This window comes from Papio anubis, chromosome 13 (genome assembly GCF_008728515.1).
Source record: "Papio anubis isolate 15944 chromosome 13, Panubis1.0, whole genome shotgun sequence".
Taxonomy (NCBI): domain Eukaryota; kingdom Metazoa; phylum Chordata; class Mammalia; order Primates; family Cercopithecidae; genus Papio; species Papio anubis.
This window is the reverse complement of record NC_044988.1, coordinates 12088453-12109704: the sequence shown is the minus strand read 5'-3', so window position 1 is coordinate 12109704 and position 21252 is coordinate 12088453.

Sequence of the window (21252 nt, the reverse complement as noted above, 5' to 3'; positions counted from 1 at the left end):
GTGCTATCTACCAAATATTTCTCTCTCTCTCTCTCTCTTTCTTTCTCTCTCTCTCTCTCTCTCTCCCCCCTGAGCATATGACAGAATTAAACTTCTCACCACCTTAAGATTAAGTATAACCATATACCTTGCTTTGGCCAAAGAAGAGTGGTATGTGTCACTTCTGGAAAGAAGCTTTAACACCAGTGCATGAGTACCTTCACTCTTTTCCCTCTGCTAAGGTGGTCAGATGCGCTCCAGATTGCAGCTGCTCCAACCACCTGGCTCTTGGAGTGACCCTGCTCACCTATGATGGACACTCAGCAGGAGTGAGAAATAAACCTATCATGTTAAGGCACTGAGAGCTGGGGTTGTTTGTTACTGCAGCATAACCTAGCCCATGCTAACTTGCATTCATATCTCCTAAGCTAGGGTTGCCAGATCTTCCTCAATCAAAATATAATCTCCCAGTGGATGTGAGGATAGAAAATATGCATTTCACTTTTTAAGAAATTATAAGTATTCACATTTGATAACATTTGCATTTTTGAAACAATTCTTTTGTTAAATAACTACATAGAGCAAGAGATGGTAATTTTTCTTTTTTATTTTATTTTTCCATAAGTTATTGGGGTACAGGTGGTATTTAGTTACATGACTAAGTTCTTTAGAGGTGATTTGTGAGATTTTGGTGCACCCATCACCTGAACAGTATAAACTGCACCATATATATCGTCTTTTATCCTTCACTCACCTCCCACTCTTTCCCTCAAGTCCCCAAAGTCCACCGTGTCATTCTTCTGCCTTTGTATCCTCATAGCTCAGCTCCCACATATCAGTGAGAACATACTATGTTTGGTTTTCCATTCCTGAGTTATATCACTTAGAATAATAGTCTCCAATCTCATCCAGGTCACTGCAAATTCTGTTAGTTCATTCCTTTTTATGGCTGTGTAGTATTCCACCATATATATATATATACACCACAGTTTATCCACTCATTCATTGATGAGCATGTGGATTGGTTCCATGATTTTGCAATTGTGAATTGTGCTACTATAAACATGTGTGTGCAAGTGTCTTTTTTGAATAATGACTTCTTTTCCTCTGGGTAGATACTCAGTAGTGGCATTGCTGGATCAAACGGTAGTTCTACGTTTAGTTCTTTAAGGAATCTCCACAACTGTTTTCCATAGTGGCTGTACTAGTTTACAATCCCACCAGCAGTGTAGAAGTGTTCCCTGTTCACTGCATTCACATCAACATCTACTGTTTTATTATTATTATTATTATTATGGCCATTATTATGGCCAAGGTGGTATCGCATTGTGGTTTTGATTTGCATTTCCCTGATCATTAGTGATGTTGAGCATTTTTTCATATGTTTGTTGGCCATTTGCATATCTTCTCTTGAGAACTGTCTATTCACGTCCTTAGCCCACTTTTTGATGGGCTTGTTTTTTTGTTACTGATTTGTTTGAGTTTGCCGTAGATTCTGGATTTTAGTCCTTTATCAGATGTATAGATTGTGAAGATTTTTCTCCCACTCTGTGGGTTGTCTGTTTACCCTGCTGACTGTTCTTTTTGCCATGCATAAACTCTTTAGCTTAATTAAGTCCCAGCTATTTATTTTTGTTTTTATTGCATTTGCCTTTGGGTTCTTGGTCATGAAATCCTTGCCTAAGCCAATGTCTAGAAAGGTTTTTCCAAGGTTATCTTTTAGAATTTTTATAGTTTCAGGTCTCAGGTTTAAGTCTTTAATCCATCTTCAGTTGATCTTTGTATAAGGTGAGAGATGAGGATCTAGTTTCATTCTCCTGCATATGGCTAGCCAATTATCCCAGCACCATTTGTTGAAAAGGGTGTCCTTTCCCCACTTTATGTTTTTCTTTGCTTTGTCAAAGATCGGTTGGCTCTAAGTATTTGAGTTTATTTCTGGGTTCCCTATTCTGTTCCATTGGTCTATGTGCCTGTTTTTATACCAGTACTATGCTATTTTGATGACTATGGCCTTATAGTATAGTTTGAAATCAGGTAGTGAGATACCTCCAGATTTGTTCTTTTTGCTTAGTCTTGCTTTGGCTATGCAGGCTCTTCTTTTGTTCCATATAAATTTTATATATTTTTTTCTAATCCTGTGAAGAATGATGGTGGTGTTCTGATGGGGATTGCATTGAATTTATAGATTGCATTTGGCAGTATGGTCATTTTCACAACATTGATTCTACCCATCCATGAGCACGTTCCATTTGTTTTTGTCATCTATGATTTCTTTCAGCATCGTTTTGTAGTTTTCCATGTAGAGGTCTTTCGATTCCTTTGTTAGGTATATTCCGAAGTATTTTAGTTTTTTGGCAGCTATTGTAAAAGGGGTTGAGCTCTTGATTTGATTCTCTACTTGGTCACTGTTGATGTATAGAAGAGCTAGTGATTTATGTACATTAATCTTGTATCTGGAAACTTTGTTGAATTCTTTTATCAGTTCTAGGAGCTTTCTAGAGGAGTCCTTATGGTTTTCAAGGTAAACAATCATATCGTCAGCAAACAGGGACAGTTTGACTTCCTGTTTACTGATTTGGATGCCCTTTATTTCATTCTCTTGTCTGATTGCCCTGGCTAGGACTTCCAGTACTGTGTTGAAGAGGAGTGGTAAGAGTGGGCATCCTTGTCTTGTTCCAGTTCTCAGAGGGAATGTTTTCAACTTTTCCCCATTCAGTATTATGTTGACTGTGGGGTGGTCACAGATGGCTTTTATTACATTAAGGTATGTATCCCTTGTATGCCAATTTTGCTGAAAGTTTTAATCATAAAGGATGCTGGATTTTGTCAAATGCTTTTTCTGCATCTATTGAAATGATCATGTGATTTTTGTTTTTAATTCTGTTTATGTGGTGTATTACATTTATTGACTTGCATATGTTAAACCATCCCTACATCCCTGGTATGAAACCCACTTGATCATGGTGAATTATCTTTTTGATATGTTGTTGGATTTGGTTAGCTAGCATTTTGTTAAGGATTTTAGCATCTATGTTCATAAAATATATCAGTCTGTAGTCTTCTCTTTTGGTTACGTCCTTTCCTGGTTTTGGTATTAGGGTAATACTGGCTTCACAGAATGAATTAGGGAGGGTTCCTTCTCTATCTTGTGAAATAGTTTCAAAAGGATTGGTACCAATTCTTCGCTGAATGTCTGGTAGAATTCTGCTGTGAATCCATCTGGTCCTGGACTTTTTTGTTGGTACTGTTTTAATAACCATTTCAATCTCTCTGCTTGTTATTGGTCTGTTCAGGGTATCTAATTCTTCCTGATTCAAGCTAGGAGGGTTGTATTTTTCCAGGAATTTATCCATCTCTTCTAGGTTTTCTAGTTTATGTGCATAAAGGTGTTCCTAGTAGCTTTGAGTGATCTTTTGTATTTCAGTGGTGTCAGTTGTAATATCTCCTGTTTAGTTTCTTGGTGAGGTTATTTGGATTTTCTCTCTTCTTTTCTTGGTTAATCTTGCTAATGGTCTATCAATTTTATTTATCTCTTCAAAGAACCAGCTTTTTGTTTCATTTATCTTTTGTATCTTTTGTTTGTTTCAATTTCATTTAGTTCTGCTCTGATCCTGGTTTTTCCTTTCTTCTGCTAGATTTGGATTTGGTTTGTTCTTGTTTCTCTAGGTCCTTGAGGTGTGACCTTAGATTCTTTGTGCTCTTTCAGACTTTTTGATGTAGGCGTTTAGGGCTGTGAACTTTCCTCTTACCACCACCTTTGCTGTATCCCAGAGGTTTTCATAGGCTGTGTCATTATTGTCATTCAGTTCAAAGAATTTTTTAATTTCCATCTTGATTTTGTTTTTGACCCAATGTTCATTCAGGAGCAGGTTATTTAATTGCCATGTATTTGCATGGTTTCGAAGATTCCTTTTGGAGTTAATTTCCAGTTTTATTCCACTGTGGTCTGAGAGAGTGCTTGATATAATTTTAATTTTCTTAAATTTACTGAGGCTCATTTTATGGCCATCATATGGTCTATCTTGGAGAAAGTTCTATGTGCTGTTGAATAGAATGTGCATTCTGCAGCTGTTGGATGAAATGTTCTGTATATATATATGTTAAGTCCATTTGTTCCAAGGTATGGTTTAAATCCATTGTTTCTTTGTTGACTTTCTGTCTTGATGACCTGTCTAGTGCTGTCATGGAGTATTGAAGCCCTCCATTCTTATTATGTTGCTGTCTATCTCATTTCTTAGCTCTATTAGCAATTGTTTTATAAATTTGGGAGCTCCAGTGTTAGGTGAATATATGTTTAGGATTGTGCTATTTTCCTGTTGGACAAGGCCTTTTACCATTATATATTGTCCCTCCTTATCTCTTTTAACAGCTGTTGCTTTTTGTTTTGTCTGATATAAGAATAGCTACCCCTGCTCGCTTTTGGTGTCCATTTGCATGAAATGCCTTTTTCACCTCTTTACTTTAAGTTTCTGTGAGTCCTTATGTGTTAGTTGAATCTCCTGAAGGCAGCAGATGGTTGGTGAGTTCTTATCCATTCTGTGGTTCTGTATCTTTTAAGTGGAGCATTTAGGCCATTTACATTCAATGCTAGTATTGAAATTTGAGGTACTGCTGCTTTTGTCATGCTCTTTGTTGCCCGTGTACTTTGAGTTTTGTTTTTTGTTTTTGCTTTTTAACTTGTATGTTTGTTGTATAGGTCCTGTGGGATTCATGCTTTGAAGAGGTTCTGTTTTGATGTGTTTTCAGGACTTGTTTCAAGATTTAGAGCTCCTTTTAGCAGTTCTTATGGTGGTTGTTTAGTTAATGGCAAACTCTCTCTGCATTTGTTTGTCTGAAAATGACTGTACCTTTCCTTCATATATGATACTTAGTTTCACTGGATACAAGCTTCTTGGCTGATAATTGTTTTGTTTGAGGAGGCTGAGGATAGGTTCCCATTCCCTTCTAGCTTATAGGGTTTCTGCTGAGAAATCTGCTCTTAATCTGATAGGTTTTCCTTTATAGGTTACCTGGTGCTTCTGTCTTGCAGCTCTTCCTTCCTTTGTCTTAACTTTGGATAACCTAAAGAAAATGTGCCTATGTGAAGATCTTTTATGATGAATTTCCCAAGTGTTCTTTGTGCTTCTTGCATTTGGATGTCTAGGTCTCTCATAAGACTGGGGAAGTTTTCCTCCATTATTCCCCCAAATATGTTTTCCAGGATTTTAGAATTCTCTTCTTTTTCAGGTACACTGATTATTCCTAGGTTTGGTCATTTAACATAATCCCAGTCTTTTTGGAGGCTTTGTTCATATTTTCTTATTCTTTTTTCTTTTGTTGGATTGGGTTAATTCAAAGACCTTGTCTTCAAGCTCTGAATTTCTTTCTTTTACTTGTTCGATTCTATTGCTGAGACTTTCCAGAGTATTTCACATTTCTAAAAGTGTGTCCAAAGTTCCTGAATTTTATATTGTTTTTTTCTTTAAGCTATCCATTTCACTGAATATTTCTCCCTTCACTTCTTATATTATTTTTTTGATTTCCTTGCATTGGGCTTTGCCTTTCTCTGGTCCCTCCCTGATTAGTTTAATAACTAACCACCTGAATTCTTTTACAGGCAAATCAGGGAGTCCTTTTTGGTTTCGATCTGTTGCTGGTGAACTAGTGTGATTTTTTGTTTCCACGCTATTCACCTCCCAGCTGTGAAAGAAGGGGGCTTTAGTTCTTCCCCTTCCTGTGAAGTCTGCACTACCAACTGGCTCCCTCCCCCAAGTTCTGGCCTGGAGGCTTCTCACCCCGTTCAAATTGTTACAAAGTTCAGCTAAAGAATTCCTTCTCCCTGTAGAGTTGTACCCCCTGCTCCTCTGGCCACCCTCCCAATGGATCCCTCTGGTGCCAGCAGGAATGGGCTGCTCTGGGACCCGGCGAGCTCCCAGGGCCTTTCTGCTGCTTCCTCCACCCCTGTATTTCGGTGGGCTCTCTAACTTGACACAGCTCCAGGTAAAGTCAGAAACTTCTCCCTCAAACAGACCTTCAGCTTCTCCAGTTGGGATGTGTGTTCGGAAGAGGAGGGTCTCCCTTTCCCACTTCTGCAGTTGGGGCACTCACAGTATTTGGGGTATCTCCCCGCTCCTGCAGGAGCAGTCCACTTCCTTCAGAGGGTCTGTCTGTCCTCGCTGGATTGCTGGTTTGTTCTTGCAGTGATCTGAACCTAAAATTCACAATGTGAGTCCCCGCCCACTCCTCTGTCCAGAGATGCAATCTAGTCCTGCCTCCCATCTGCCACGTTCCTCTGAATCCGAGACAACACATTTTTCTATAAAGGACCACATAGTAAATATTTTAGCCTTTCTGGACCATATGATCTTTGTTAAAAGCACTCAATCCTGCTGTTACAGCACAAAAGCAATCATAGATAATGTATAAACTTTATTTACAAAACTAAGTGATGGGCCACACTTGGGCCATGGGCCATGGTTTACCAAACCCTGGTATAGAGCACTGAAGAGGAAACAAAATTGGCTTTGTACTGATTTCCCTCACCAGGCAGCTTCATTTATTCACTTACACATTGTTCATTACTCTGAAACATTTTTCTACAGCTGCATTCAGAACAGGAATCAAAACATGAGAATAAAATAATTTCAGCAATTTTGGAGCTTCTATGAATTAAATAACTGGGCTGACTCCAAGGGGAAAGAAATGATATAGTCAAAGCAAGAACTTCATCATAAAGGAATTAAGAAAGAGGTGCTTTTTCCCTAAGTGAGTGTTGTCATATTTTTCTGAGTTCATCCACAGCTGGTTATTTACTACAAGATGTGAAACACACACTGATGCTACAATATGCAATATACAAAATTATCAAAAGGATACATTTCCCTAGGTAGCTTGACTAAATATTTAACGTTTCTTTTTGTACAATTTTCAACTAAATATGCTGTACAGTGCAAATGCAACCCTTTAAAAAAAAAGAATTATTTTTACCGGGGAATAATGTTTTGTAATGAAAGAAAAAGCCAATTTCTTATTTTGAGCAGTGACTGTCGTAATTCAGAAATGAGTGAATGAAACAGAGACAGGGTTCTGGAACTATTGGCTGGTGCAATAGAATGTATTATTGGCTCAGGATTCTTCCTTCCTCACCCTTCCTATTGTTCTCAGCAGTTTGGTTCCCACCCACTGATGTTGTGCTCAGCCACAGGACTTGCCGTGGCCATTGGGATGCAGATGAAGTAAGAGTGTGCTACTACAGAGCAGAGGCCTTTCATGACCTCCCAAGAAAGCCTAAGCCATAGCCTAAAGCCAAACCATTCCAGTCACCCTGCAGATTTACTGAGGAGGAAAACTAATGTTTGTTGTTGTAAGTCACTAAGATTCTAGAGTTGTCACACAGTATTATCACAGCAACAGTTGACTAATATAACTATTAGTTACCGTTTTTTAATTTTCAGAAAATATTTTTCACACTGCCATGTGAGAAAGTATTGTTTGTAAACCATCATCAGTTCAGTAAAAATGTCTCACCTCTTCTAATAAACTGAGGTATCGAGTGTGATTAAGCCACATCATTTTATGGAAATCATTTTCAAAAATTTCTCATCCTTTTCTAAATGTTAAACAGTGTAGTAGGATAGTATTCTGAAGAACTAATGAATGTGCCATCAACAATTCTCTACATTTTATTGAATTGTTACCTGTAGGGCCTTTTCCCAGTCCAAAGGCTCGAACAGAGGAAAGACTATTTCAAACTATGGATTACAATCCTTTAAAGAATCACAAAATTAAGTAAATCTCAACACACACACATACATATATATGTATATAAATCTCAACATATATATGTTGAAATTTACTTAATTTTTTGATTCAAATATATATACATATATTTGGAGACAGAGTCTTACTTTGTCACTGTCACCCAGGCTGGAGTGTAGTGGTGTGATCTCTGCTCACTGCAACCTCCACCTCCTGGGTTAAAGCAATTCTCCTGCCTCAGCCTCTCAAGTAGCGGTGATTACAGGAGCGCAACACCATGCCCAGCTAATTTTTTTTTTTTGTATTTTTATTAGAAATAGGGTTTCGCCATGTTGGCCAAGCTGGTCTCAAATTCCTGACCTCAGGTGACCTGCCTGCCTCAGCCTCCCAAAGTGCTGGGATTACAGGCATGAGCCACCGTGCCTGGCCACAACCAATGTATGTTAAATAAAAAATAGAAAGCATTAGCATATATCACACATAAAAAGGTAAATATTATCTTGCAAATATATATGAGAAGAAAAAGACTGAATTGTGATGAAAAAAAGAACTTAATTTTTTTTTTCAATTGAGAAACTTCTCTTACCCAAAGCTGGGTTAGGAGACCCTGCTGGCTGATCCTGTAGCACCTGTTATCACTTCAACAGCCCATTTCAGAACATGACTCCTGAGGCTCGCAGCCTTAATTCTGTCCTCAACCACACTCTGTCTCTTCCTTAGGGCTTTGTTTATTGTTGCCACTGTGATATCCTCACGAGTACTTAGGATGGAGACTGACACATAGTATACATCCAAGTATTTCTGGAATGAATGGTTTGGTCTTACCTTGGAGAACACATTTGCCCTTGTCACTGTTTCTACCATCATTCCAAACCCAAAAGAACAGAACTGAGGTGGAGAAGCTGAGATAAAGAATGGGTTGGTCAGTGTCACAGAAGGTTGGGGAAGAAAGGCGATAGTGAGGTTCTTTTAAAATCTTCCTGACTCTAGGTGACCCAACATCTTTGTTTCTATCATGGGGTCAGGAAAGACATTCCACTTTCTATTGAACTCATTCAATTCCTACTTCCTTAGATTCCATGGGAAAATGAAAGGGAGCGGGTTTTCACTAGCATGTTAGCATGAAGGAGTTGAATCTGATTGCCTTTTTAACACTTGTAACATAGGAGTCTGTGGCATCGGGGGGAAACTGACTCTAGGTGCCTTGACGGACTGGGGCTATCTGGATAATAGGAAGATGTTGGTATTCTAGGTTGGGTGAAAAAATGACAGTAGATCAGTAGATGGATGAGAAGCACAAAAATAGAATGGTACCAATCAATGGACCCTTTTTTTTTTTTTTTTTTTTTTTTTTTTTGAGACAGAGTTTTGCTCTTGGCTCATTGCAACCTCCACCTCTGGGGTTCAAGAAATTGAACCCCTCAGACTGAATTCCTGCCTCAGCCTCCTGAGTAGCTACGATTACAAGTGCCCATCACCATACCCGGCTAATTTTTGTATTTTTAGTAGAGATGAGGTTTCTCCATATTGGCCAGACTTGTCTTGAACTCTTGACCTCAGATGATCCACCTGCCTCGGCCTCCCAGAGTGCTGGGATTACAGGTATGAGCCACTGCGCCTGGCCTGGACACTTTCTTCTACTTTGTAATTCTACCTCATAGTCTGACCTTTGTCCTAGAAACTAGATGAAAAATCATGTTAAGTCTGGAAGCTATGCACCCCTGTGGCAGGTTGAGTTTCTGGGGACAAGACTCTGAGATGGAGAGTTGTGTTCAGTGAATTTCATGTTGGGGCTCTTGGGAATAACACCTCAGAGCGGGTAAAAGGAACATGATTGAGCAGCGAGAGAAGTGGGCTCTGAGGCAGTCACAACAAAGGCCTCCGCCCATCCCACTGAGGGCTTCTGAGCTATGATAACTCTGCCGAATTGTCCCTTTTGGGGGGAAGGGGCCACAGTTTATACCTCTGCATTGGTCAGTCATTGAGATGTGGGCCCTGAATAGGGAGTGTGACCTTGGTGGGGAAGCATCCCTCTTCAGGTATGGGCAATCCCTGGAAACAGGAAGTCCATGAAAACCGTAAGCTGTTGGGAGTGTAAGTACTGCGTGCTAAATGGGAGTGGGTGGGGTTAGATGAGGCATCCACCGTGATTTCAAAATCATGTTCCAACTGGACCATTTATGTATTCATTCAATAAACTTGTATGGAACACCAAAAAAATTAGTTCCAAGGCATGAACCTTGGGGACACATTCAAACCATACTACAATAATATACAAAATATACTGCAATGAAAATGAGAAACTACTGCTGTACGACATAGATTGAAAATTTTTAAATTCAATAGCTAGAAAAGAACATGTGTGTGTTGGAATATATATATCCAAAGTAAATAAAGACAAAAATTAAATGCAATAATAAGCTTTCACATCCTCATACCTAAAGAAAACCTCTTTAGAGCAATTTTAGAATTGCTATTATGTTCCAACTTTAACCATGAAGCCTTCTGAAAACTGAGGCCAAGAAATTTTGAAATGATGAAGACAAATATTTACGTAACTCTTATTTGAATATTTTTAAATTTTTTAATAGGCAAAATGTAAAAATTTAGACTACCTCATTTCCATCCTGGGTCCCAGTGTTCTCAGGGACCCAGGATGGATGGGTCCCCAGCTCGAGTGTAAATTATCACTTCCTAGAGGAGAGATTTGGAAATGAGACCGAGCCAGGAGTAACCATTGCAGAAGGGTGCTGCGAAGACTGCAATTGTATGTTTCCTATTGCTGACACAAGAAGAATGACAGATTCATTGCTATGACCCAATGCTATAACTGTATGTAGTTATTCAGCCATCCTCATAGTGAGAGAAGATTCAAGTACAGTTCACATGGGGCCACCCTACCAGCCAAGTGAGGTGCATGGGTACTCATTCTCTGTGCTTAAGATCTGAGGGGAGGATGCTGACAGCATTCAGGTAGACAGTGAGGGAAACCACAGCCAGTCCACACCTGTGCCCAGGTAAGCCGGGCCTGACCAGCTCTCCAATTCCATGCCAAATGAACAGAAGAAAAGCAGCTTGGAGCCTGGGGAAACATTGTAGGAGCAGAGAAAAAGGAAAGAGTACACTCAGGATGCAGAGGAAAAACCTGCTTTTCTAAAAAAACAAAGATCATATATATAGATATGTATATGTGTATATATACACACACATACATACATATATACATATACATATTTTTTAAGAAGAATGAGAAACATTCCAAAAATTTTAGAAAATTTGTTCCCAAAACTTATATCCCTAAACTACAAAATCTTTATATCTATATATCTCTTTAAATCTTTAAACTCTATAAACTCTGTACATCTTTACACATCTCTTCAAAAAAAATATTTACTTAAAAAATGAAATACTTAGTGTGGTGGGTTAAATAATGTCCTTATAAATGTATATTTACCAGGAACCTCAGAATGTGACCTTACTTGGATAATTAAATGAAGATGGTGTCATAGACAGTTAGGATGGGCCCTAAACCCAATGGCTGGTGTCTTCCTCAGAAGAGACACACAGAGACTGACACAGAGGAGAGGCCGTGAGGGAGGCCAAGACTGGAGGGGTGCAGACACAGGCAAGGATTGCTCGGAGCCACCAGAAGCTGGAAGAGTCAGGGAAGCGTGTTTCTAGAGCCCTCGGAGGGAGCCAGGTCCTGCCAGCACTTTGATTTAGCCTCCAGAATTTGAGAAGAAATTTCTGTGGTTTTAAACCACCCAGTTTGTGACAATTTGTTATGGTAGCCCTGGGAAACAAATACAATAAGACATGAAAGAGAATATGTAACAGAAATGAACAGTTCAGAATAACGATGAGCTAAACACCAGTTTATCCATGACCTAACTTAAGGAAGAAAAGTTACTGAGAACTTCGAAGCTCCTCCCTGGGCCCCTCCCTAGTCACACCACCTCCCTTCACCTCTACTGTCTAGAATTTTGCATTAAGCATTCCTTTCTTTTTCCAAGATCAGACGAGATTGGGAGCATTCAGGGTGGTATGGCCATAGACAAGCATTCCTTTCTTTTTCTTTGTACTTTCCTTACACACGCATATGAATACATTTCCAAACAACATAGTGTTTAGTTTTGCTTGCTTTGAGCTTTTATATAAATTGGGTGATACTTTATATATTGTTATGTGTTTGTTTACATACTATTTTGTTTTTGAGATTAATTTGTGGTGATGTATAGTACTGCATATACAATATATTGATTCCTTTTATGACTAATAACATTAAAGTAGTTCCCAATATTTTGCTTATTATCAGTCATGAACATTCTTGTATATGTCTTCTAATACACATGTGCCTCATTATGAGGCTATAACAACCTGAATTGCAATCAGCTAAGAACTGAAACTGAGTTTCTACCTAAGAGTAGAATTGCTGAGTTACAGGTTATGTTTATGTTTATACTTTATAACTTTATAAAGAGTGTACTTTTAAAATATTATAACAAAATTAAGAGGAGCTTTTTAGATGTTGAAAACACAGACTCCATGAAATAAGACAGAAAAGATCAAACAAAACACAATCAGTTAATAACCCAAAATCTGACAAGGACAGAAAAAGAAACAGACTAACCTCACTTAAGAATATAAATGTGAAAATCATACATAACACAGTAGTAATTCAAACGTAAAATATATATTAAAAATACATTATTACCAAGTTGATTTTAGTCCAGGAATGCAAGCATGATTAAATATTAAGAAAAATGGGTCAAATCACAGAAATATGCCATTATCTCAATCAGTACTGAAAAGATATTTGATAATATTCAGAATCTTTCATTGAAAAACCTCTTTATGAATCAACACTAGAAAAACAGATTTTTAGCATGATGAAAAATATCCACATTAAACTGAGAACAAGAAGAGACAGCCTACTTCAACCTCTATTATTCGTACTAATTCTGCAATTTCTAGTCTGTGCGCCAAGAAAAAGGAAATGAGGTACGGATACTATTGTGCCCACATGTCAATCCTCCTGTTGTTTCATGCCAAACTCCATGCAAGATTCAGCCCTGCCACAAATCCGACCTCCCAACAACTATCCTCTTTACACCAAAAAAGTTACTGAAAACGTAAGAAAGTAGAAGGGTAAATGACAAGCTAAAATATATTTACAATACACAAAGCAGAACAAAACCATTGATATATTGGAAGAAGTGTTTGTAATTAATAAAATAATAATTAACTGATTTTAAATAAATGAATAAGGAACATGCACAGGTCACAAATGGCTAATAAAAACATGAAGTATTGTCCAATTTCAACAGTAACAGAGAATGCAAGCATTTTAGAAATAAGATATAATTGTCCCTGATCATTTGGCCAAGATTTCTTTTTTCAGGTATTCTCAAGGATTCAGGATTTGCACATTCTCATACACCATGAGTAGCTGTAAACCTGTACCTTTTAAAAGTGATTTGGCAATACACATAAAATCTATAAAATATGCATATTTGACTTAACAGCTCTTCCAGGAATTTATTCGAAGGAAATTGTTCTACAAAAACTATAATTATATGAACAAAAATAGTTTTGGCTTCACTTTTATGAACAATGAAAATCTAGAAAAGGCTTAAATGTCCGTCATCTCTACAGGATTGGTAAAATGTTATGTCCAGCACAATCACACGATGGGCTATTACACAGTCGTGAAAAATGATGCTGCGGGCCCCAGCAGGTCAGCGGCAGGAGCGGCAGCAGCAGGCAACCCGTGCAAAAGCACTTCTGGGTGATGGCCCAGAGGCGGCCAGGGGCCCCTTCCCCACCATAGGCATCACCAAAATGCGCAAGAGCAAGGCGGATTCAGCCTAAGGGTCAGTAAAGAAACCCTCAAGGAACCAGCAAAGTGGTCCAGCAGACCTGTTCCTACAAAAGTAACAAAGTAAAAAAATTAAAAAATAGAGAAGGATAAATCTGCACAATGCGAATAAACAAAAGTGAAATAGGAGCAAAAGGAAGAGGTCAATGGGTAACAAAGAAACTGAAGATTTCTCTGCAGAATGAAGAAGCAGGAAAGCAAGAAACCAGGTCTGATCATGAGTATCATACACTATACCAAGTTTTCTCCAGGGTCTTCATATCTCCCTATCGGTCAACTATTTTGTAAAAGCAAGTTCTAGAAATAAGAAGAAAGAAAACCTGATTCATTTCATTTTGTTTTGTTTTTAACATACTTAGATAAGTTTAAATGCCTTTTCTTAAAAGGTGAAATCCAGTTATGTTGTTTATTTTTCTGCACAACTGGGAATTAGAGGAATATCGAATTACAGAAGACTTTGATGTCTTGTGTGCCAATGTAACATTCCATAGGTTGGGGGGAATATCCTATAACATGCAGCATAATTAAATGCAATTTACAGTCATAATCATGCACTTAGAGTGTCTCAAACATTTTAAACTGCTTATCTTCTATACCCATATTATTCTTTGGCAGGCTAGTTAAAAAAAAAAAAAAAAACTCTTAGCTCTCCCAGTCAGATTTGAGAGCTTTTCTGTGACATTTTTGGTAATGGTAACCTATTCTACAATTTGCTAATATGCTGTGAAAGATCGGAATTTTTTAGAATGTTGTAAGATATTAAATCATGAATCAATGGCATTTTGGCTCTAATAGCTTCCCAATATTTTATCATTCATATTGCTATTTGATATCCTCTTTTTAAAGACAATTTGCTTTAAAAGAGTCATTCTCACTCTGTCACCCAGGCTGGAGTGTAGTGTTGTGATCTAATCTCACTGTAGCCCCAACCTCCCAGGCTCAGGAGATTCTTCCATCATGGCTTCCTGAGTAGCTGGGACCATAGGTACACACCACCACACCTGGATAATTTTTGTATGTTTTGTAGAGATAGGGTTTTACTGTGTTGCCCAAGCTGGTCTTGAACTCCTGGACTCAAGAGATCTGCCTGCCTCAGCCTCCCAAATTGCTGGGATTACAGGCCTGAGCCACTGTGCCCAGCCATGCCTCCAAATTTTAACTAAAGAGACTGTGTAATTTTTTAAAAAAGGACTACAACTACCTTTTTTTCAATTAATACTTGCATAAGAATTGTATACATTCTCAATACTTGCATAAGATTGTATACATTTTCAGTTAACACTTGCATAAGATTGCTTACAGTACTTGTGATCAGATCCAACAACCACCAAGACATTTTTTCACATGGGCTCTGTTGTCCTTCTAACTGCTGGTGAGAGGTGACAACATGCTAGCAGTCCTGCACTTCGTGACTCCTTGGCCTCAATGTCTACTCTGTCAGCACTTGAGGAGCCCTTCAGCCCACCATGGCACTGTGGGAGCCCCTCTCCGGGCTGGCCGAGGCCAGAGCCAGCTCCCTCTGCTTGCAGGGAGGTATGGAGGAAGAGGTGTGGGTGGGAACCGGGGCTGCACCCGGTGCCCGCAGGCCAGCACGAGTTCCAGGTGGGCATGGGCTTGGCGGGCCCCATACTCGGAGCAGCTGGCCCCGGGCAGTGAGGGGCTTAGCACCCAGGCCAGCAGCTGCAGAGGGTGCACCAGGTCCCCCAGCAGTGCCGGCCCACTGGCGCTATGCTCGAATTCTCTCCAGGCATCAGCTGTCTCCCCGCAGGCCAGGGCTTGGGACCTGCAGCCTGCCATGCCTAAGCCTCCCCCCTCTTCCATGGGCTCCTGCGGGGCCCGAGCCTCCCCAACTAGTGCTGACCCCTGCACCGTGGCTCCCGGTCCCATTAACTACCCAAAGGCTGAGGAGTGCGGGTGCACCACACAGGACTGGAGGGCAGCTCCGGCTGCATCTCCGGTGCAGGATCCGCTAGGTGAAGCTTGCTGGGCTCCTCAGTCTAGTGGGGACTTAGAGAACCTTTATATCTAGCTAAGGGATTGTAAATACAGCAATCAGCACCCTGTGTCTAGCTCAAGCTTTGTAAATACACCAATCAGTCCTCTGTGTCTAGCTCAAGGTTTGTAAATACACCAATCAGTAGTCTGTATCTAGCTAACCTAGTGGGGACTTGGAGAACTTTTCTGTCTAGTACTCTGTGTCTAGCTAAAGGATTGTAAACGCACCAATCAGCACTCTGTCTAGCTCAGGGTTTGTAAATACACCAATCAGCACTCTGTGTCTAGCTCAGGGATTGTAAACGCACCAATCGGCACTCTGTCAAAATGGACCAAGCAGCTCTCTGTAAAACGGACCAATCAGCTCTCTGTAAAATAGACTAATCAGCTCTCTGTAAAATGGACCAATCAGCAGGATGTGGGTGGGGTCAAATAAGGGAATAAATGCAGGCTGTGGAGCCAGCAGTGCCAACTGCTGGGGTCCCTTTCCAGTCTGTGGAAGCTTTGTCCTTTAGGTCTTTACAATGAATCTTGCTGCTGCTCACTCGTTGGGTCCACGCTGCCTTCATGAGCTGTAACACTCACTGCAAAGGTCTGGTGCTTCACTTCTGAAGCTAGGGAGACCATGGACCCACCGGGAGAAACAAACAACTCCAGACACGCCATCTTTAAGAACTGTACCACACACTGCGAGGGTCTTTGTCTTCATTCTTGAAGTCAGTGAGACCAAGAACTCATCAATTCCGGACACACTGGGGCATGCATGAACTCCTTCAATGTTGAAATGTCGTCATTTCAAATAGAGTTGTGCACTTTGTTGGTACTAAGCACATTGAGTTTGTTACTTAGAATATCTTCCAAAAGATTTCACTACAACCAGCATTAAAACAAAATAATGTATGCAGAAAGATACGGAAACAACAGCAGAGCACAAATTTAATATTACTGAAGCAAATAATCTTCAATGAAAGAATGACTACAATTCCAGGTTTTCTTAAAAAGAAATGATCAAGTTTTTTATGGGACCCAAGAAAGAAGATACCTGGAAGTGAGTGAAAATTTAAAAATGCAAAAAGATTGCCTTCACACACCATGCAGTGCGACTGGAGGGTGGAGAAACCGGCACATCTCAGAATAGATGAAGGAAACTTAATAGTATCAAGAAGCTGATTATGACAATTCATGTATCACACAAGACTATCAATGAGGTATTGTGCTATTGTTTAATTGATAGTTCTTCTTTTTCTTTCTTTCTCTTCTTATAATGGGACACAAACAATTCATGATGTCTTATACTCAATGCAATATATCTTCTTTGTTAGTTTGGAAAGATATCCTTGAAAGATTTTGTGTTCCTTTCAGTGGCAATATATACTAAAATTGGAATGGTCCCTGGTTAAGGATAACAAGCAACCTTGTCAAGCGTTCTACATTGTTTCTATTTCTTTCTGGGTGTTTATCTTGGGGAAATTCATGCACACACTTCTCTAAGTGTATCATGCTTTAACACAGGGGTCCCCAACCCCCAGGCCAAGGACCAGTACTGATCTGTGACCTGTTAGGAACCTGGCCATATGGCAGGAGGTGAGCAGCAGGCGAGCATTACTGCCTGAGCTCTGCCTCCTGTCAGATCAGAGGCAGCATTAGATTTTCACAGAAGCATGAACCCTGTTATGAACTGAATATGGGAGGGATCTACGTTGCACGCTCCTTACGAACAGCTACTGCCTGATGATCTGTCACTGTCTCCCATCATCCCCAGATGAGAATGTCTAGTTGCAGGAAAACAAACTCAGGTCTCCCACTGATTTTACATTGTGGCAAGTTGTATAATTATGTTATTATATATTATAATGTAATTATAATAGAAATAAAATACACAATAAATGTAATGCACTTGAGTCATCCCAAAACCACCCCCCTGCCCTGGTCTGTGGAAAAATTGTCTTCTAGGAAACCCGTCCCTGGTGCCGAAAAGGTTGGGGACTTTTGCTTTAACGAAAGTTTTTATAAAATATCAGTATTCAATACAGTTTGTATAGTATAGACCCAATTTGGGTAACTGTGTGTAGGTATGCATGCCTCTCACCTTTGTGCCCATATTTGTGTACATAGGCAAAGAATCCACAATGTCAACAGTAATTATGGAAAGACAGGTGACTTTTACTTTCTTCTTTATGCTTTTCTATGTCTGAATATTTTTTATGGTGAGTATATGATTTATTTTATGGTCAGAAGAAAAAGACATAAAGACTTACTCCCATTTTAAAAACACACAGTGAACCCTAATGCAGACTGTGTTGTAGATAGATATTTATTTATAAGGTTTTCCATCATAGCATTTTGTAAACTCTCAAACGCTTCCAATAACATGGGGAGAGGTAGATAAATTTTCACACATTCATGGGATGAACATAGCCACTAAAATCAGTGTGGATTGTTAAGAAAATGTGATGACAGGAGATGCATATTAACACTGTTAAATGAAAAAACATAATACAAACTCTAAATGCAATATAAATCAAATTTTGTAAGGTACAAATAAAACAAATATATGAAATATGCATGCAAAGAAAAAAATGTTTATAGTGTGTACTTCTAAATGTAAACTTGTAATTTTAAAAAACTGTCTCCTTATACCTTTCTGTATATTCTAAATTATCTAAAATGAGTACATTTTACTTCCATAATTTTTAGGAAAAATTATTTTTTTAAATACTGCAGTTACTTATCCAGAGGTCAAACATTCTCACCAAAACAAAATACTAATTCTAAAATGAAACACAGGAAGTCAGAGACCCTAAGTAGGTGCCCGGGTGCTCACCACAATTGAAGGAGGGCAAGAGCCTATTGAGTCCGCTTAGTGCCACCCTTAGCCCCCTGTTCATCTAGTTTTCTTGCCATAAATAAATTATAAGTACTGATGGAGACAAGCAGAGGAAAGCAGTTCAAGAGACACAACAGGTAATGTAAAAGTGAGAAAGAAGGCAGAGAAAAACAGTAATACCAGGCATTGGAATAATCTGGGGACCTTTAGTAGCAGGACATGGAAACCTATAGACCTGAGGGCAACATGGATTTCAAGCAATCCATATCCAGAATGTGATTCAAGTTATTAAAAACTTCTCTACACAGCACTCCTGTGTAGAAAACTCTCAAGATCTAAAATTTCAGAAAAATGAGCAAAGTTACAAAAGTAAGACCAAAGAGTGTTCACATTACTCTCATGTGCCACATAACAATATTTTGCTCAATGACAGACCATATATATGACTGTAGTCCCATAAGATGATTATACCATGTTTTTACTATACCTTTTCTATGTTTAGATTCACAAATACCTACCATTGTGTTACAACTGTCTACAGTATTCAGTACAGTCACAGGCTGTACAGTTTTGTAGTGTAGGAGCAATAAGTTATACCATGTAGTAGTGCCCTGTGGTTAGCCACACTGTATAGGTTTGTGTAAGTATACTCTACAATGTTCACACAATAATGCATTTCTCAGAATGTATCCCCATTGTTAAGTGAGAAATAACTACAGAAAAATATTCATTTTTATTAATATTATACTACCATATTCATATATAGTAACATATACAAAAATATAATTTTTCAAAGAATCAAAGTTTAAAATAGCATTTTGTACCCCAAATGGATTGATATGGTTTGGCTGTGTCCCTGCCGAAATCTCATCTTGAAATGTAGTTCCCATAATCCCCACGTGTCATGGGAGGTACCCAGTGGGGGGTGATTAGATCATAGTGGTGGTTACCCCCATGCTGCTATTCTCATGATAGTGAGTGAGTTCTCACAAGGTCTGATGATTTTATAAGAAGCTTTTCCCCCTTTTGCTTGGCACTTCTCCTTCCTGCCATCATGTGAAGGATGTGTTTGCTTCCCCTTCCACCATGGTTGTACATTTCCTGAAGCCTCCCCAGCCATGTGGAACTGTGAGTTAATTAAACCTCTTTCCTTTATAAATTACCCAGTCTTGGGCAATTCCTTATAGCAGTGTGAGAACAGACTAATACAGTAGATTGGTACCATGAGTGGGATGCTGCTATAAAAATACCCAAAAATGTGGAAGTGATTTTGGAACTGGGTAACAGGCAGAAGTTGGAATCATTTGGAGGGCTTAGAAGAAGACAGGAAAATGTGGGAAACTTTGCAACTTCCTAAAGACTTGGAGGGCTCAGAAGACAGGAAGATGTGGGAAAGTTTGAAACTTGTTAAATGGCTTTAACCAAAATGCTGATAGTGATATAGACAATAAAGTCCAAGCTAAGGTGGCCTCAAATGGAGATGGGACCATGTTGGGAGCTGGAGTAAAGGTCACTCTTGCTATACAAAGAGACTGGTGGCATTTTGCCCCTGCCCCAGAAATCTGTGGAACTTTAAACTTGAGAGAGATGATTTAGGGTATCTGGCAGAAGGAATTTCTAAGTGACAAAGCATTCAAGAGGAAACAAAGCATAAAAGCTTGAAAATTTTGCAGCCTAACCACACTATAGAAAAGAAAAACCTATTTTCTGGGGAGAAATTCAAGTCCAATGCAGAAATTTGCATAAGTAACAAGAAGCCAAATGTTAATCACCGAGACAATGGAAAAAATGTCTCTCCGGGGCATGGCAGAGACCTTCATGGCAGCCCCTCCCATCACAGGCCCAGAGGCCTAGGAGGAAAAAATAGTTTCATGGGCTGGTCCCAGGGTCCCCTGATCTATGCAGCCTTGGGACACGGTATCCTGTGTCCCAGCTGCTTCAGCTCCAGCCATGGTTAAAATGAGCCAACATACAGCTTGGGCCATTACTTCAGAGGGTGCAAGCGCCACCCTTGGCAGCTTCCATGTACTGTTGAGTCTGTAGGTGCACAGAAGTCAAGAAGTGTGGTTTGGGAGCCTCCATCTAGATTTCAGAGGATTTATGGAAATATCTGGATGTCCAGACAGAAGTCTGCTCCAGGGGTGGAGCCCTCATGGAAAACTTCTGCTAGGGCAGTGTGGAAAGAAAACATGGGGTTGGAGCCCACACACAGAGTCCCCACTGGGGCACTGCCTAGTGAAGCTGTAGAAGAGGGTCAGCATCCACCATATCCCAGAATGGTAAATCCATTGACAACTTACACCATGCACCTGGAAAAGCTGCAGACAGTCAACACCAGCTGTAAAAGCAGCCAGGAGGGGGACTGTAACCTGCAAAGCCCCAGTGGGGGAGCTGCCCAAGGCCATGGGAGCCCACCTCTTGCATTGTAGTCACCTAGATGTGAGACATGGAGTCAAAGGAGATCATCTCAGAGCTTTAAAATTTGACTGCCCTGCTGGATTTTGGACTTGCATGGGGCCTGTAAACTCTTCATTTTGGCCAATTTCTCCCATTTGGAACAAGTATATTTACCTAATGCCTGTATGTACCCCCATTGTATCTAGGAAATAGCTAACTTGCTTTTTTTACAGGCTCAGGAGCCGAAGAAACTTGTCTTGTCTCAAATGAGACTTTAGACTTGGACTTTTGCGTTAATGCTGGAATGAGTTTAAACTTTGGGGGACTGTTGAAAAGGCATGACTGTGTTTTGAAATGTAGGGACATGAGTTTTGAGAGGGGCAGGGACAGTGATATGATTTGGCTGTGTCCCCACCCAAATCTCATCTTGAATTGTAGT